This window comes from Pleurodeles waltl, chromosome 3_1 (genome assembly GCF_031143425.1).
Source record: "Pleurodeles waltl isolate 20211129_DDA chromosome 3_1, aPleWal1.hap1.20221129, whole genome shotgun sequence".
Taxonomy (NCBI): Eukaryota; Metazoa; Chordata; class Amphibia; order Caudata; family Salamandridae; genus Pleurodeles; species Pleurodeles waltl.
In genome coordinates this window covers 1,443,061,552-1,443,076,158 of record NC_090440.1, presented here as the reverse complement: position 1 = coordinate 1,443,076,158, position 14,607 = coordinate 1,443,061,552, and the positions used below count along the sequence as shown (strand labels likewise).

Genomic DNA, 14,607 nt, shown 5'->3' with positions numbered 1-14,607 from the left:
ACACTTATCTCTTTGCCTGGAACATAGACCTCCGAAAACCGATCTACAAAATGATCAAGGACAGGCCTAATCTTAAAAAGACGGTCAGAATCTGGGTGATCTCGTGGCAAGGCTAATGCATTGTCAACAAAATGCAGCATCCTAAGAAGAAGCAAATACCGATTACGACTCATGGTAGCTGGAAATATAGCTGTTGCCATCAAGGGACTAGTAGACCAATAAGAAGCCAGTGACGGCTTCCTTATCAACCCCATCAAAAAAGTCAAACCCAAAACCTTTTTTAGCTCCTCCAAATTTGTGGGAATCCACTGGGCAGCTCTAGAGTGTGGCCTAAGTCTAGCAGCGTTGTCCCTCAAATGCTGCTCCGCATACAAATTAGTCTGCTCAACAATCTCTTCCAAAAACACATCATCCATGAATAACTCAAAGAAATTGATAGGCATAAAGTTCTCTGTATTGGCGTTACACCCCGGGAGACCAGTAAAGGCAGGCAACTCTGGCTGCTCCATGTTTGGGGCAACCCAGACATCAGGTCTTCTAACGGGAAACCTTTCAGCCCCAGGTTGCTGCACTATTGGCACATCAATGTCCTCCTCTAAAACAGAACCTTCATCTGCACTGAGTGTGGCTTCATCATCAGAAGATTCCCCTCCAACAGAAACATCACTGCCAGAATCTCTGACTTCCTCCTCTGCCTCAGATGCAGAGTCCGTCTCATAGTCATGATCAGACTGTGACTCAAAAAGCATACCAACCACCTGCTGAGCGGTCATCCTGCGGCTAGCCATGATCTCTCCTGCTAAAATTAACTGGACAAATTCACCACCAACAACCAGCACTGTGTAAGACAAGTAACAAAGTGTAGCTTTGTTAGTAAGAGTTACAAACTCAAAAACTATACCGCTCACTTGCCTGAAAAAGCTTGATTCACCAGCAACTACACAGCAATCACCAATGATATCCCACTAAAAAGAAAGAAAGAAAGGCAAATTAGAAATAAGACAAAACAAATATCATTGTGCACAAACCTAAGGACAATTTCACACACAATCCTGCATTTAGTACACCCCCTACAAACATGTCATTCATGCATGGCAACAATACTCCTTTGGAGTAAATTGTTTTTACTTACCTAAAACATGCAACTGTGCAAACTGCAGGTCAACCACCGCCAAAACCGCAAGGAGCCACAGCAAATAAAGCAAAAGCTTTGAACTAGAACAAAAAGGAGGAAAACATTTTTTATCACAAATGCAAAGACTTCTTCAGTTGACAAACACCCCACCATCAAACATTTTAGAAATTGGTGCCTAAGTGGATTCTGCCATAGGGGCAGATGGGCCTACTAAAAAAATAGGCCTGTCTGCCCCAAGGAAGCCAAAAAATACCTTTAGTACTGTGTCCCCATGGAGAGCGACCCTTGCCAAAGGGGACAGCCCTCAAACAAAAAAAACACACACAACACTATCCCTGGTGCCTAAGTGGCTTCTGCCCCCTTGGGGGCAGGTGGTTCTAGAAAAATAGGCCCATCTGCCCCCAGGGGGGGCAGAAATGGCCAACAGGTCAATGCCCCCCTTGGGGGGGCGCCCGTGCCCAAGGGGACGCCCCCACACAAAAATAAACACATAAAAAAAAATCCCTGGCGTTCTAGTGGTTTCTGCCCCCCTTGGGGGCAGATCAGCCTAAAAATAATAGGCTGATCTGTCTCCAAGGGGTGCAGAAATGGCCTGGGTACATGTGCCCCCAAAGTGGGGGGCGACCCTTGCCCAAGCCCCCCCCCATCCACTAACACACACACACACACACACACACACACTATCCCTGGTGTCTACGTGGCTTCTGCCCCCCTTGGGGGCAGGTGGGTCTAGAAAAATAGGCCCATCTGCCCCCAGGGGGGGCAGAAATGGCCAACAGGTCAATGCCCCCCTTGGGGGGGCGCCCGTGCACAAGGGGACGCCCCCACACAAAAATAAACACATTAAAAAAAATCCCTGGCGTTCTAGTGGTTTCTGCCCCCCTTGGGGGCAGATCAGCCTAAAAATAATAGGCTGATCTGTCTCCAAGGGGTGCAGAAATGGCCTGGGTACATGTGCCCCCAAAGTGGGGGGCGACCCTTGCCCAAGCCCCCCCCCCATCCACTAACACACACACACACACACACTATCCCTGGTGTCTACGTGGCTTCTGCCCCCCTTGGGGGCAGGTGGGTCTAGAAAAATAGGCCCATCTGCCCCCAGGGGGGGCAGAAATGGCCAACAGGTCAATGCCCCCCTTGGGGGGGCGCCCCGTGCCCAAGGGGACGCCCCCCCACAAAAATAAACACATAAAAAAACATCCCTGGCGTTCTAGTGGTTTCTGCCCCCCTTGGGGCCAGATCAGCCTAAAAATAATAGGCTGATCTGTCTCCAAGGGGTGCAGAAATGGCCTGGGTACATGTGCCCCCAAAGTGGGGGGCGACCCTTGCCCAAGCCCCCCCCCCCATCCACTAACACACACACACTCACACACTATCCCTGGTGTCTACGTGGCTTCTGCCCCCCTTGGGGGCAGGTGGGTCTAGAAAAATAGGCCCATCTGCCCCCAGGGGGGGCAGAAATGGCCAACAGGTCAATGCCCCCCTTGGGGGGGCGCCCCGTGCCCAAGGGGACGCCCCCCACAAAAATAAACACATAAAAAAACATCCCTGGCGTTCTAGTGGTTTCTGCCCCCCTTGGGGGCAGATCAGCCTAAAAATAATAGGCTGATCTGTCTCCAAGGGGTGCAGAAATGGCCTGGGTACATGTGCCCCCAAAGTGGGGGGCGACCCTTGCCCAAGCCCCCCCCCATCCACTAACACACACACACACACACACTATCCCTGGTGTCTACGTGGCTTCTGCCCCCCTTGGGGGCAGGTGGGTCTAGAAAAATAGGCCCATCTGCCCCCAGGGGGGGCAGAAATGGCCAACAGGTCAATGCCCCCCTTGGGGGGGCGCCCCGTGCCCAAGGGGACGCCCCCCCACAAAAATAAACACATAAAAAAACATCCCTGGCGTTCTAGTGGTTTCTGCCCCCCTTGGGGGCAGATCAGCCTAAAAATAATAGGCTGATCTGCCCTCAAGGGGGGCAGAAATGGCCCTAAAAGACATGCCCCCCAAAGGGGAGCGACCCTTGCCCAAGGGGGCGCCCCCCCCATCCACTACACACACAATCCCTGGTGCCTAAGTGGCTTCTGCCCCCCTTGGGGGCAGATGGACCTAAAAAAAATAGGCCGATTTGCCCCCAAGGGGGGTAGAAAAGGCCAACAGTTCTCTGCCCCCTTGGGGGGGGCGCCCCTTGCCCAAGGGGGCACCCCCCCCCCACATAAATACACGTAAAAATAAAAAACCCTGGTGATCTAGTGTTTTCTGCCCCCCTTGGGGGCAGATCTGGCTAAAAAGTAGCCAATCTGCCCTCAAGGGGGGCAGAAATGGCCCTAAAGGACATGCCCCCAACAGGGGAGCGACCCTTGCCCAAGGGGGCGCCCCCCCATTCACTACACACACAATCCCTGGTGCCTAAGTGGCTTCTGCCCCCCTTGGGGGCAGATGGACCTAAAAAAAATAGGCCGATCTGCCCCCAAGAGGGGCAGAAAAGGCCAACAGTTCTCTGCCCCCTTGCCCAAGGGGGCACCCCCCCCCAACATAAATGCACAGAAAATAAAAATCCCTGGTGATCCAGTGGTTTCTGCCCCCCTTGGGGGCAGATCCGCCTAAAAAGTAGGCCAATCTGCCCCCAAGGGGGGCAGAAATGGCCGTAACAAATTGCCCCCACAAGGGGAGCGACCCTTGCCCAAGGGGCCGCTCCCCGCCAACAAGAAACAGGAAAGAACAACAAAAAAAAAAAATCCCTGGTGTCTAGTGGGCATTCCTGCTGCCCGATCGCAATGCGATCGGGCAGCAGGAATGCTCAAAGAGACACCGGGGGAAAGGAAAAGCCTTTCCTTTCCCCCGGTGCCTCTTTAGCCCAAACCCCCCACCCACCGGGAAGAGGAACTCACCTCTTCTCCGTTCGCCGCACAGGAAGCAAATGGCTTCCTGTGCGGCGAAATCCCCATAATGAAGTCAGCGCGCGATCGCGCGCTGACGTCATTATGGGGGGGTGGGGGGGTCGGGGGTGGAAGGGGAAGGGCTTCCCCTTCCATCCCTGACTTTGGGGGGGTGGGGGGAAGCACACAGAGAGAGCGAGAGCGCTCCCTCTGGGCTGTGTGCCAAGGACGTAGTGGTTACGTCCTCGGCACAGCAGCACTGTGCCGCGGGACGTAACCACTACGTCCGCGGCACAGAAGGGGTTAAGTTATCATACAATGAAGTATTACTCAGGTACTGAAGGCTCTCTTTGGGGTCTCAGCAGTCTGGTAACAGACACATTATCTCATTCAGCATTGTTGCTCCTCTCTCACACGCTCCTCTTCTGCCATGCTTTAGTTTCCTTCCTGTGCCCCAGAATCGACACCCGACGACTCAAGCTCCACGATAACTCCCCCTATTGGAGAAAGAGAGCATATGCGGGCCCTGACACTACCAGTATTTACACAGACGAAGCAGGCACACAATTGCCACCTCAAGTCAGAGAGTGCAAGCATGCCACTGAAATCATCAGTTTTTCTTTCATTCTCTACACTACAAGCTTGTGATAGCTGCTGCGAACTTTGGTAATTGTAGGTGCATTATGGGTCTTCCCGCTCAATTTGCCTATTATTCTGATATATATTGATGCTGTTCTTGGGTGGGATTTGTTTTTATTCGTGCAGTTTAGCTGTTGTTCTCATGCTTTATAGTTTACTCCTTTTAGTTGTAATCTGATGTAAGCATTTGCTGGATACTGTAATTCTCTGGTGCTGAGGTGCCACCTTGTTCCATCCACACATACCTTGTTTTTATATTTTGGCATGCTGTAACATCTTAAACGATGTTTAACTTTTAGGTCTGCGTATAAATATATATATATGTATATATCTATCTTGCGAAGTGTATAACATTAAGGCTGTCAGTCCACACTTACCTACGGACATGCTCTGCAAATTTTCTAACCGTTTTTTTCCTCCCAAAAAATTACCACAATGTTAATATTCATCACTTTTCTGAAACTTTTTTGTAGATGTTTTATTGACGAGGCTGTGGGTCTCTTTTGCGTGCAGAAAGTGAGCTGAGCTGCGAGGATACAGATTTTTTAACTACGTTACTGCTGGCATCACCATTTGAAGGTGATGCTGGTCATCGCAGAGGGCTGCAGATATTAGAGCATCATTGCAGCCGTTCGAGGTGAGAGTAAGACATTTTCCATAAGCTAAGCAAGAACTGCAGCTTCAGAAGCTATTCTTGAAATAAAATGCTGTTAGCACTTTGGGTCTGTCTCCTGTGCCCACCTAGCCACCTATCAAGGAATGTGCTACAAAGATTCTCTCTTCCCGTCCTTCCTTCCCCCTTGAGCTCCATCCTCTCGAGACAATCATGGCCCAAATATCCATAGTTGATGGCACATCTTGACCATGTACGCAAGAACATGGTGCCCTCTTTTACAAGTGAATGGTGGACAATACACAGCTTGACAAATGTTGGATGATTTTATTTTTAGACAGTATATTTTCAAAAGCCCCACTTTACAGTAACACATCTTTAACTCGATAATGTAATCTCCACATTTGCCTTTATGTCTCTAGAATGAATTTATAGCATTTAAACAACGTTCCTGAGTGCCTCATGCCAAGAGTCTCTCAGAACCTTACCTCATATCAAGAATAAATTAGAATACATCTCTTTTTACAAGTACCAGACAGTCCTGTACAAAAAGTTAATATAGGCAAGTATGTTTGTATAGCTGTGAGGCTAAATTCCAAGGTTTTAGGAAAGTAAAGCAAAAAGAAGAATATTAAAGTAAATGAAAATCTTGATTACAAAGCTGAAGTGAAATTCACCATGATACAAAATATTTCACCCAGAATGTTTTATTTTCCTCTCATACATCTCTCCCCATTACTCACCTGTGCCCCATTCTCACTTTTGTCAGCAAATCCAATGTTGCTAGTTTCTTCTGAGGCTTTATTACACCCTCTATACATGCTCTGAATTCCCCATTATCCAATACAGACACACCCATTCTCACTTCTACAATCCTTCTGGAACACGAGAATTATGATTGTCCATTCTTACCCAAGCTAGGTTTCTGTATGCATACTCGGTCTCAACAAAGCAAACTCATTTTTGGACAATTTTGTTTTGTCATGATTCCTAGTTCTATCTTTTCACTGGCGCCTCACATTCGTCCCACTCAACCACAACTCTGCTTTAGAGAAATCCTGTCTCCTCCCTTTCAACCACATATGGGATACTTTTGATCTTCCTGGTAAACACCTGAAAGTTGATTTGCATTTAACAGCATTTGCAACACTGTGATGAGTCTTGAGCATTCCATATCATACACCAGTCCATGTCAGGTTTCCAGACCTCCAACCCAGTGGGTTGCTCAGCTGCTCATGCTTTCACTATGTTCCATTTCGCCATTGCCAGACCCAGCATTGTCCAGGTTTTTTTGCGATCGGCTAGCATCTGTATTTCCCCAAATATTCAACACATATCATTTAGCAGAGATGGTAACACCCCCTCACACCACAACTCCATCATGCCATTAACTACTTCAGTCGAGAACTTTTTTATAGCTGGGCATTCCCATAGGACATGGATGTGTAATGCTATTTGTATTTAACCACCAGCTCCATCTTGACCACTGACTCCATTTTGTGTTTAGCTTAGCTTCACACACGCCAGGTATTTTTCTGCGCACAGCCTGTGCAACATGTTTTCGCTCTTTCTCACTGAAGGATGGGTACATAACTTGGAGGAGTGAAGAGCACTGATGATAAGATGTACCAGGCTAAGAATGTTTACGGTAAGGCAGGGAACAGCTCGGTCTTGGAAAAACATTGACCTGCTGCAGCCAACATTTGAACAACATCTTACATTATGGGAGGGGGGTGTTGTTAGAATTCTCATCTCCAGCTTGTTTATGGTACTGAAGAGGGGGGCTTGACGACTGGGGTAGACAGAACTTATTCCGCGAAGGGGGGACGCCTTTTGCCCGGATTCCCATTGAGGGTTGTTTCCTCTCTTTCTGCAGTCGTCTGGCTTCTCGACTTGTCAAAGAGATGATGTCACGGGCAAGCCCCATGGGGATGCATTTTTAATTCTTATTTTTAGCTTTGCGTTGTGAATGAATATATAATCACTATATATGTAGATATATTATCCATGATTGAAGTAGTGTATTTTCATTGTTTGTTTCTGTGATCATTATTATTTTACTGCTGGGATTATTTTCAGAAGTGTACTTGTGTTGCTGCATTTGACCTACACTCTTTCCCTGCACGAACCTTGAAGAGTGCCTTAATGTATTACTCAGACTAAGAGTGCTGCCTTGTTGGCATTCCTTTCATTTAGTCTTTTCTCAGTCTGAAGTATAGCAAACAGTATGAAAATACCTGTTTGTCCCCATCTGTGTAAGCAGTGAGCATCCCTTGCCCTCCCCATATTAGCCATTGTCATGTGGGCATAAGATGAGTGATGAAGAATTTTCAGTTGGACCAACCTGAACCCTGTACGTATAGCTACTTCCCTCGGGGTTGCTAGGCCTTCCTCCAATTCACTCTCCTCCAGTCCTCCCAGTTCTCATTGCCATTGTTCTCTGACCCTGCCCAAGACCCCTGGAGTGTGGTTTAGCAATTATTTACAGGTCAGTGTCGAGGCCTTTCTGGGTATGTGTTCATCTCAAAGCCACTCCTCTAGTGGGGAAGGTTACGGAAGGTCAGTCCTCTTAGTTAATATTGCCCTGAGTGCATGTCTAAGTTAGATGTATCCGTATATCTCTGAGGGCACCAGTTGATATTCTTGCTGCAGGTTGGGCCAAGGTATAACATTTCCCTGTGTCCACACTTCACTAATTCCTGTTTATCAAACCCTGGCAATTTTGACAGAGCGCCCAGAATTTCGGCATCCTATAGTGGGGTTGCCTGTGTAATCACATTTTTCCATCCTAAGACAGAGAGAGCAATCTACCATAGCTGCACCACAATCTGTGCAGGCCCCGGTTTGTTGCTACGTTTGGCCTTTTCATATAGCGCATGTAGGTATCCCCTGAGGAGCAGCACTATTCTATCCATGCAGAACGGCGGCTCGCAGGCAGTAGGTGGACCCGTCCCTCAGCAAAGTTCTGACTTCCTCCTCTATGGCCCTGAAGTATGACCTAGGCACTACAAGCAGGGTGTTTTGGAGGACATATAGAAAGCGGGGCATTGAAATCATTTTGTCTAGTGTCGCCATCCCTAGCAGCAAGAGCGGAAGTGATCTCCAAGGCCACAACTCGCTTCTCAGTCTTTCCAGCAATGGGGCCAAATTATTCTTGAAGAAGAGGTCTGCATCTGGTGTGGTCTAGATTCCCAAATATCAGAAGCACACAGTTGTGACTGCCACTGAGCAATCTGGGCATATCCGGGGTATCGGGCCCTTAAGGGGAAATAATATGGATTTGTGCGAGTTTATCACCACATTAATTCTAGGTCTAAATGCATTTCAATTGACGTTTCATAAACATTATGTAATTCTCCATCCCATTCTTCTACAGGTAACTCTGGGCTATTTTCATAGTTGTTTCATCTCTTCACCTCCAAGTTTTGTTTTAAATGTAAACGTTTTACTTCTTCGCCTTAAGGAGCAGCATTGCCTTAGGCTCTCTTGTGGGTCTATTAAGCATTAGGGGGTTGACAGCACATCTGTTCCCTACACAGGTAGGTGTAGATGTTCGGATGTCTGTCGGTTTGAGTGAATGATAGACACAAGCAGCTTGACAAAGGCTAGGATTTTGTGGTGTAAACAGTACCCCACCAAAACGGTTCCATCCTTCCAACAACACATCTCCTAACTGACATAAGTTGAATAATGCACTTGAGCTTGCAGTGCCCACATCTGTGACTTAAAGACCCCAGAACTAATGTATGACATTTGAACAGCTTACCTGTTGCCTAATGAAAAGTGTATATTTATATTTCAGAAACCCACCCCTATAACAGGAATAAGTGGTAAAAAGCACCTGAAATTATCTTCAATCCTACTGCTCAGAAAATAGACTCCCATCTACATTGCCTTCTTAATGCTTTTGTGCCACTTTCTCCTCCTCCGTTATGCTTTCCTGGCAGCCAGAACAGTCTGCTGCAACACATCTGTCTGTTACAAGCCCACCGAAGACAACTTGGGCCTCAAAAAGTGCAATGGAGCCCTTCGAAGATTTCCTTTCCCTTTACCAACCTCTTACTTATTGATTGTTTTAAAATCATATGTTTTCATTTTGATGCCTAAGTGGAATTAGATTGTATCTGATTGTACTTCTTATTGGTAGTGTGAACTTCTTTGGGGATGAACTTTTGAAATCGCTTTAAATAACTGTTTCCTGGGCCAGTTAAATCCATTCATCAACAATGTGGTGTTCAAATGTTTTGGTGTCTATTCCAATGACAGTCGTTTTAATTTGCTATCCATCACCCCACCCTCAGTCCTACACTTAGCCCCTCCCTTGGTCAAAGAAATGTAATTATTAGAATGTAAATTGGCCCTATGTGATGTTTTTAGTTTGTTAATGGGATTTTTTATGGTAGTTGTTGAAATACGAATTTGATATTCACCTCTCTTAATAGCTGTAGGCTAAGCACACATCTAGTAGTCTCTCCTAATTGTTTGTAAATAAGATAGAAACACTTTGGAGCAGTGTTGTGTGCAGTGCATCAGTTCCACCTAGTGAAATTGATGCTTTCTTTGCGAGTCTTGGACCAAGAAGCAGTCTCACTCACTGCATACACTTTGGCCGCTGATCTCGATCGTCTGTCAGTCTTGATAACAGATCACAATCTCATCCATTTAGCTTATGTGAACGTGTATAAGTAACTGGAAACATTCACTGTAATATGTGACTCTGCCTTACACCCATATTTATTCGAGGTTATGCCTTTTAGATGAGCTATCACCATTCATCTGTATTTGACTGATATTTGCACTTCAGCACGTCATTTATGGACAGACACCTCACAAATAATATTCTCTAATACATGTCTTTGGCAGCTTGGGTATGCAGACTTCACTAGACCAGGCTGTTTGCCGATTTTGTGTCAGGCTGATTGCAGTGCCATGAATACAAACTGTAAACCCCACCAAGAACAAAGTGGGCGTGGAGAAGTAAACTAGGCACCTGTGTACCTTTCGCCTGAAATTGTGCCTCACATTTAGTCACAAGTGCACCCACATGGCCAAGTTCCTGAAGTACAGTGATTTAACTATTCATAAAGTTCTGTCCTCTGGGAATAAAAGAACCTCAGTCACACGATGTCGGTTCAGTTGCTGGCCTATGGATAGGCTGGTGCATCAGAGCCAGCACTGCTCTGGGAATACACATGGGATTCGGCTGAAGTGCTTTCAATAACCTCTTGTCATTGTATGTTCAGAGTGCCTTAGGGCAAGGGCGTAGTGAATCCCCCACTTCAGCAGCTACAGCGGAGGTGGGGTTTTTCATGGGCCTCTTTTCTGTAACTTGGCAAATGGATTAGAACTAAAAGGAAGAAAGAAGGATGAGTCGTTAGAAAAGGGAGAGAATGATTGACAAGTGGATGCATTAAAGGGTGAAAAGATGGATGAGTGGGTGAAAGTATGGCATGAGTGAGTTAAGGGATGGATGGATGAGTGAGTGAAAGGATGGATGAATGGGAGAAAGAATGGATGGGTGTGTGAAAAGATAGATATGTGAAAAATGAATGGGTGAAAGGATGAATGGATACATGGCTGGTGACAGGATATGTAAATGGGTGGATGAAGGGATGGCAGAGTAAATTGAAATCTGGGATGGATGGAAAAAATGGCAGAATAAATGGGAATCTAAGAGGATCAATGGATGAATTAAAGGATGGCAGAGTAAATGAAAATCTAAGAGGATGCATGGATAGTTGGGTGAAAGGATGGCAGAGTAAATAGAAATCTGAAAGATTGGCAGAGTGGCAAAACTAATAGAAATTGGAGAGGATGGATGGGTGAATGGATGGACAAAATGAACAAGTGATGGCTTTACTGATGGATGTGTGGATATGATGTATGGATGTGTGAACGGATCGAAAGAAGGATTGAATGGCCAGTGGATGGATGGATGTAATGGTGAACGATTGAATGATATATAAAAGAAGGAATGTATGACTGCATGGTGGATATCAGCAGGTACATTAAGGGTGAAATGATGATGTATAGATGCCTGGATGGAAGTGACAAGGGAGCACTTCCGTGGAGGTTCGGGCACACTGTGCAGGGGCGGGAGGCCCCTGACTGGGTCCAGAGGGGAGGGGAGCCCCCTCCAGGGACTTTGCAGGGAGAGCCCTAAGTTTCGTTACGTCACTGCCCTAGCCTCTGTCTATCCATCCCTGCTCTGGGAGTAAATGGGCTCCTGGCCCAGACGTGCAGCCCTTCTTTAATGTGAAGGTGTGTGTTTGACTAGTCTGTTTTCTCCCTTTTTGTGCTAGGACTAGGAGGGTCAAGTTGTGCATCGACATGCTTGTCATAACTCAGCATTTGCTCGTCTCCACCAGCTAGGTAGAGCAGAGATCAGAGGTGCGGAGCGCCGCAGTGAAGGGCAGTGGGTGCAGGTTGGGAGCACAGCACGTGTAGATGAACACCCAGGAGCAGCAGGTCAGCATTCACTGGCCTATGCCATGCTCCCGCAGCCAGTGCTGGGTATAGAACCGAGAGCTCGGAGGCCTTGGCTCAGGTGCAACAGGTCTGTTCGCAGCACTGAGAGAGCACGGCACGCTGGGAAAATACCAGGATAACTGAAATGTCTTTTCCCATCCTCGTTCTTTTAGCCCAGGAGTTATGTGCATTTAAGTTTTATACACTGTGCTGGCTCTCCTTCCATCTGCCTTCTGTGCTCGCTGCGCCATATCCTTTCTTTTTGGCCCCTTATATATTTTTTGTAATTTTACCTTTAACCGTTCTCTTTCTAGGGGTGGACTGAAAAGTCGCCAGTAGCCTAGCCGGCGGCAATATGGATTGTTGTTCACCCCACGTCGCCATTTATATAATACTTTTTAGTTGACCCTCGTATAAAAAAATCACAAACATTGAGACTCCAGTCTGGGATTTGCTTATGCATAGGCACTGTGAAATGTGAAACCTGTGCTTTTGTTACATTTGAAGAATCCATCTACTGTTAATCACAGCTATGCTGCATCGTTGGAACTCCCTTTGATTCGGTCTTTATTTGCTGATCAGCACAAGTTTCTATCCCATATGTTTGCAATTTATATTCCCTCGAAGGTGGAATACAGTGTGTGGGGGAGAAAGTGGTTGCCTTTACTGCTTTTTTCCTTGTTGCCCTCTATTTTGGTATGTGAATGTTTGAGTCACAGAATTGGCAACAAGTGACAAAATATGTAGCATTAAGGATTTTTTTAATTTTAGGTGGATTCTAAAACTGCATCATATTCATCTACCAACAAACTCCAGCGGAACCATACTTTATATTGTTCACACTTCATGCAGAACTGCAGCAGCTCTTTCCAGTAGGTACAGCTGAGGATGGAAAATTTGGCAAAGTAATGCACTGGGTGACTGGCCATCCAGCAGATCGTTCTATATCGGCTACCAGTGCTTGCCTGACAGACAAGAGCACCAAACCTGAATTATGATGCAAGAGACCTGAATTTCTTTTTGAGGTAGGAGTCACTACTGCTTGCTGTTTTCTATGCGTGGAGTCTTCTTTCATGTGAACTGCTGCGTAGAATGCAGTGGCCTACATTGGAAACCTTACAGTGGTGCAGAAGCGGAAAGGTAGGCCATCTGAAAAGTAATTGCACAAACTCACTCCATTGCTCCCTAGTGTGCTCTACATTACTGTGGAAACTGAAGAAGCTCAGTAGTCCATCTGAAAAGATATGGGGCAAAGCTTGTAGAGAGGAGGTGGTGTCAGGAGGCTGGGCGGACGGGAGCAGTAGTGGGGCGGGTTTGGAATAACACAACCAGGAAGGAAAACTTTGGTCATCCTCCAAAATAATGTAAAACTATATTGACTGACTTAAATCTTAATACCTGCTACAAACACCTAGCTTCACCCTCCTTGGAGGCCACTTCCTGCAGTGGGATCACCCAGGCTACCACTAATAGTTGATGCCCCTTTCCTCGGACTCCATGGGTTGAGAGTAGGTTCTACTTGTTTATGACACAATACCATATTCACATTGACTTGAAACTGTAACTCAGCCTTTCTAACCTTACTAGTCCCTGAACTTTGGTGACACATTTTTTTCACCCTACCAGTTGGTTGTACTCCTTCAAAAAATGAGCACTGCTCCATACATCAGAAATGAAATAAGGGCGGAATTCTGTGAACATACTCACCATATTTTACTAGGCATGTCTCCCTTTAAAATTTGGCCTAGCGTATGTTTGCTAGACATTTTGTCTGAAATATCTATCCATAAATTAGTTGCTTTAGCCAGAATTCTTGACTTTAAATATGATCCTCTGTCCAAGTGTTTTCATTTTTTGTCCAGAATTTCACTCTATGCATGACACAGCCACACAGATAGGATAGTATAAAATCATGTGAGATAAAAAACCTGTAGCTGCAATGTATATTTTATAAGCCAAACATAGGTTTCCCCAGACAAAGTTTTGAATCCTGCTAAATGTCCAGTGCTCTCAGCAGTTCCCTGATAGTAAGTTGAAACCAGCCTCATTCAAAGGATGGGCTCTACTTTTCCTACCCATAGTAGTGCTCTGGAGTAAAAACACGATTTTAATCAGTGCGCTGTAAAACAGCCAAAAGTACATAAATGAAAACACGGTATTTCACCAGACTTTGTCATTTCTAATTTAACAGGGAAAAGGTGTGTTTCAATCCTTATACATTGATTTGAACGAAGAGTGTTTACATTGCAACAAAAGGGAAATACTGCTACTCCCTGTCGGGGGTTATCATTTAGCAGATACATGCATTAAGGAAAAGTATTCATTGTTTGATTCAGATAAAAATCTTACAATAAGATTAGAAAAATTCATATGTACCACCATCGAAACAAAAGATAGCGACACAGCTGAGCAAATTAGTGGGTTAGTTTAAAATGTTAATCTTCGGCCTATTAAAATTATATGGTTAAAAAAACGTGAGCAACTATAAAAAGCCTCGTCCTATTAACTTTGCATATTCAAAAGGCATATACGCAGCTATGAAAGTTAAGGTGGAAAGTACAAGTGCAGCACTATTCAGGTGAGTTCAAGTGTGGTATGTCCTCAAAGTGCAACAAGTTGGTAGAAAAATGGCATGCCCCGGTGAAGTGACGCCATGTGGAGGGCCCGTTTATTAAGGCCATATTTCAGCCTGCCGTTCCACATTGTTTTCCTCCTGAGGTAAGTGATTGCCTGAGTTCTGAAAACTTTCTGAGTGGTCGATGGCCATAAAGAATTTGATGAATCGACAGATCGGTTGGATGCTAGAGCACTCCATGATGACGATCATAGCCTGCCAACCAGACTTTATTTACGAGGTGTTAAAGGATGATTTTAGCAGGCA

General features: G+C 45.9%; 1 protein-coding gene across 2 annotated transcripts in view; it reads left to right on the top strand.

Annotated features, from left to right (window-relative positions):
- Nucleotides 1–14,607, top strand: part of FDXACB1 (ferredoxin-fold anticodon binding domain containing 1) — a 92,693-nt gene that overhangs the window by 42,954 nt on the left and 35,132 nt on the right. The window contains exons 2-3 of one of the 2 annotated variants that reach the window (XM_069225008.1): nucleotides 5,119–5,282; nucleotides 12,498–12,751. The gene's annotated coding sequence lies outside the window, so the exon portion shown is untranslated. The remainder of the gene's footprint in view (nucleotides 1–5,118; nucleotides 5,283–12,497; nucleotides 12,752–14,607) is intronic. The other variant, XM_069225009.1, reaches the window with a different exon arrangement.